Genomic DNA, 5,126 nt, shown 5'->3' with positions numbered 1-5,126 from the left:
CCCAATGTGCACTTATGTGTCGGTGATCAACACTCACCGTTTTGGCCAATTATGGCCCGTTTCATGGACTATTACTCACAGTTTTGGGGTCCCGTAGTGATTACCATGATTAACAAACTCCGGGGTGCATTTACATGTCGGTCATCAACACTCATAGTTTTGGCCGATTCTGGCCCGTTTCATGGACTGATACTCACCATTTTTGGGGTCCCGTAGTGATTTCCACAACTAACGAATCCCGGGATGCGTTTACGTGTCGGCCATCAACACTCACAGTTTTGGCCGATTCTGGCCCGTTTCGTGGACTATTACTCACTGTTTTGGGGTCTTGAAATGACCTCCATGATTAACGAACCCTGGGTTGCGATTATGAGTCGGTCATCAACACTCACAGTTATGGCCGATTCTGGCCCGTTTCGTGGACTATTACTCACCATTTTGGGGTCCCTGAGTGATTTCCATGATTAATGAACCCCGAGGTGTGTTTACGTGTCAGTCATCAACACTCATAGTTTTGGCCGATTATGGCCCTTTTCATGGACTATTTCTCACTGTTTTGGGGTCCTGGAGTGATTCCACGATTAACAAACCCGGGATGCGTTTACGTGTCGCTCATCAACACTCATAGTTTTCGCTGATTTTGTCCCGTTTCGTGGACTTTGACTCACCATTTTGGGGTCCCATAGTGATTTCCACGACTAACGAATCCCCGGATGCGTTTACGTGTCGGCCATCAACACTCACAGTTTTGGCCGATTCTGGCCCGTTTCGTGGACTATTACTCACTGTTTTGGGGTCCCAAAGTGATTTCCATGATTAACGAAGCCTGGGGTGCGATTACGACTCGGTCATCAACACTCACAATTATGGCCAATTCTGGCCCGTTTTGAGGACTATTACTCACTGTTTTGGGGTCCCTGAGTGATTTCCATGATTAACGAACCCGGTGTGCATTTACGTGTCGGTCATCAAAACTCACAGTTTTGGTCGATTATGGCCCTTTTCATGGTCTATTTCTCACTGTTTTGGGGTCCTGGAATGATTTCACGATTAACAAACCCAGGGTGCGTTTATGTGTCGGTCATCAACACTCATAGTTTTGGCTAATTCTGGCCCGTTTCATGGACTATTACTCACTGATTTGGGTCCTGGAGTGATTTCCACGATTAAAGAACCCCAGGGTGCATTTACGTGTCGGTAGTCAACACTTACAGTTTTGGCCGATTTTGGCCCATTTCATGGACTACTACTCACTGTTTATGGGTCCCGAAGTGATTCTATGATTAACAAACCTGGGATGCGTTTACGTGGGTCATCAACACTCATAGTTTTGGACAATTTTGGCCTGTTTCATGGACTATTACTGACTATTTTGGGGTCCCGGAGTGATTTGCACGATTAACGACCCCAGGGTGCGTTTAACCGTCAGCCATCAATACTCACAGTTTTGGTCGATTCTGGCCCGTTTCGTGGACTATTACTCATAGTTTTGGGGTCCGTAGTGATTTCCACGATTAACGAACTCCGGGGTGCGTTCACGTGTCGGTGATCAACACTCACAGTTTTGGCCGATTCTGTCTCGTTTCGTGGACTATTACTCACTATTCTGGGTTCCCGAAGTGACTTCACCAATTAACGAACCCCGGGGTGCAATTAAGAGTCGGTCATCAACACTCACAGTTTTGGCTGATTCTGGCCCATTTCATGGACCATTAATCACTATTTTGGGGTCCCTGAGTGATTTCCACGAACAAACCTCGGTGTGCATTTACGTGTCGGACATCAACACTCACCGTTTTGGCCGATTATGGCTCTTTTCATGGACAATTTCTCACCGTTTTGGGGTCCCAGAATGATTCCACGATTAACAAACCCGGGGTGCGTTTATGTGTCTGTTACCAACACTCATAGTTTTGGCTGATTCTGGCCCGTTTCGTGGACTATTACTCACTGTTTTTGGGTCCCGGAGTGATTTCCACGATTACAGAACCCCGGGGAGCATTTACGTGTCGGTAGTCAACTCTTACAGTTTTGGCCGATGTTGGCCCGTTTCATGGACTATTACTCACTGTTTTTGGGGTCCCGGAGTGATTCTATGATTAACAAACCCGGGGTTCGTTTACGTCCGTCATCAACACTCACAGTTTTGGCCGATTTTGGCCCGTTTCGTGGACTATTGCTCACTATTTTGTGGCCCCAGAGTGATTTCCACGATTAACGACCCCAGGGTGCGTTTACCCGTCGGTCATCAACACTCACATTTTTGGCCGATTCTGGCCCGTTTCATGGACTATTACTCACTATTTTGGGGTCCCAAAGCGATTTCCATGGTTGTTGATCCCCAGTGTGCACTTACGTGTCGGTCATCAACACTCACAGTTTTGGGCTCCCGGAGTGATTTCACGATTAACGAATCCCAGGATGCGTTTCCGTGTCAGCCATCAACAATCACAGTTTTGGACGATTCTGCCCCGTTTCATGGACTATTACTCACTTTTTTGGGGTCTCGAAGTGATTTCCATGATTAACGAACCCCGAGGTGCATTTACGTGTTGGTCATCAACACTCACAGTTTTGGCCGATTATGGCCTGTTTCATGGACTATTACTCACCGTTTTGGGGTCCCAAAGCGATTTTCATGGTTGTTGAACCCCAATGTGCACTTATGTGTCGGTGATCAACACTCACAGTTTTGGCCAATTATGGCCCGTTTCATGGAGTATTACTCACAGTTTTGGGGTCCCGTAGTGATTACCATGATTAACAAACTCCGAGGTGCATTTACATGTCGGTCATCAACACTCATAGTTTTGGCCGATTCTGGCCCGTTTCATGGACTGTTACTCACCATTTTTGGGGTCCCGTAGTGATTTCCACGACTAACGAATCCCGGGATGCGTTTACGTGTCGGCCATCAACACTCACAGTTTTGGCCGATTCTGGCCCGTTTCGTGGACTATTACTCACTGTTTTGGGGTCTTGAAGTGACCTCCATGATTAACGAACCCTGGGTTGCGATTATGAGTCGGTCATCAACACTCAGAGTTATGGCCGATTCTGGCCCGTTTCATGGACTATTACTCACCGTTTTGGGGTCCCTGAGTGATTTCCATGATTAATGAACCCCAGGGTGCGTTTACGTGTCCGTCATCAACACTCATAGTTCTGGCCAATTATGGCCCTTTTCATGGACTATTTCTCACTGTTTTGGGGTCCCGGAGTGATTCCACGATTAACAAACCCGGGGTGCCTTTACGTGTCGCTCATCAACACTCATAGTTTTGGCTGATTCAGTCCCGTTTCGTGGACTTTGACTCACCGTTTTGGGGTCCCATAGTGATTTCCACGACTAATGAATCCCCGGATGCGTTTACGTGTCGGCCATCAACACTCACAGTTTTGGCCGATTCTGGCCCGTTTCGTGGACTATTACTCACTGTTTTGGGGTCCCGAAGTGATTTCCATGATTAACGAACCCTGCGGTGCGATTACGACTCGGTCATCAACACTCACAATTATGGCCAATTCTGGCCCGTTTTGAGGACTATTACTCACTGTTTTGGGGTCCCTGAGTGATTTCCACGATTAACGAACCCGGTGTGCATTTACGTGTCGGTCATCAACACTCACAGTTTTTGTCGATTATGGCCCTTTTCATGTAGTATTTCTCACTGTTTTGGGGTCCTGGAATGATTTCACGATTAACAAACCCAGGGTGCGTTTATGTGTCGGTCATCAACACTCATGGTTTTGGCTGAATCTAGCCCGTTTCATGGACTATTACTCACTGATTTGGGGTCCTGGAGTGATTTCCACGATTAAAGAACCCCAGGGTGCATTTACGTGTCGGTAGTCAACACTTACAGTTTTGGCCGATTTTGGCCCATTTCATGGACTACCACTCACTGTTTTTGGGTCCCGAAGTGATTCTATAATTAACAAACCTGGGATGCGTTTACGTTGGTCATCAACACTCACAGTTTTGGCCGATTTTGGCCTGTTTCATGGACTATTACTGACTATTTTGGGGTCCCGGAGTGATTTGCACGATTAACGACCCCAGGGTGCGTTTAACCGTCAGCCATCAATGCTCACAGTTTTGGTCGATTCTGGCCCGTTTCGTGGACTATTACTCATAGTTTTGGGGTCCGTAGTGATTTCCACGATTAACGAACTCCGGGGTGCGTTTACGTGTCGGTGATCAACACTCACAGTTTTGGCCGATTCTGACCCGTTTCGTGGACTATTACTCACCATTTTGGGGTCCCGTAGTAATTTCCACGACTAACAAATCCCAGGTGCGTTTACGTGTCGGCCGTCAACACTCACAGTTTTGGCCGATTCTGTCTCGTTTCGTGGACTATTACTCACTATTCTGGGGTCCCGAAGTGACTTCCACGATTAACGAACCCCGGGGCGCAATTAAGAGTCGGTCATCAACACTCATAGTTTTGGCTGATTCTGGCCCATTTCATGGACCATTAATCACTATTTTGGGGTCCCTGAGTGATTTCCACGAACAAACCCCGGTGTGCATTTATGTGTCGGACATCAACACTCACCGTTTTGGCCGATTATGGCTCTTTTCATGGACTATTTCTCACCGTTTTGGGGTCCCAGAATGATTCCACGATTAACAAACCCGGGGTGCGTTTATGTGTCTGTTACCAACACTCATAGTTTTGGCTGATTCCGGCCCGTTTCGTGGACTATTACTCACTGTTTTTGGGTCCCGGAGTGATTTCCACGATTAAAGAACCCCGGGGAGCATTTACGTGTCGGTAGTCAACTCTTACAGTTTTGGCCGATGTTGGCCCGTTTCATGGACTATTACTCACTGTTTTTGGGGTCCCGGAGTGATTCTATGATTAACAAACCCGGGGTGCGTTTACGTCCGTCATCAACACTCACAGTTTTGGCCGATTTTGGCCCATTTTGTGGACTATTACTCACTATTTTGGGGTCCCAGAGTGATTTCCACGATTAGCGACCCCAGGGTGCGTTTACCCGTCGGTCATCAACACTCACAGTTTTGGCCGATTTTGGCCTGTTTCATGGACTATTACTGACTATTTTGGGGTCCCGGAGTGATTTGCACGATTAACGACCCCAGGGTGCGTTGAACC

Source organism: Triticum aestivum, chromosome 5B (assembly GCF_018294505.1).
Source record: "Triticum aestivum cultivar Chinese Spring chromosome 5B, IWGSC CS RefSeq v2.1, whole genome shotgun sequence".
Lineage (NCBI taxonomy): Eukaryota > Viridiplantae > Streptophyta > Magnoliopsida > Poales > Poaceae > Triticum > Triticum aestivum.
The sequence above is the reverse complement of the archived record's forward strand: the minus strand, read 5'-3'. Positions refer to the sequence as shown.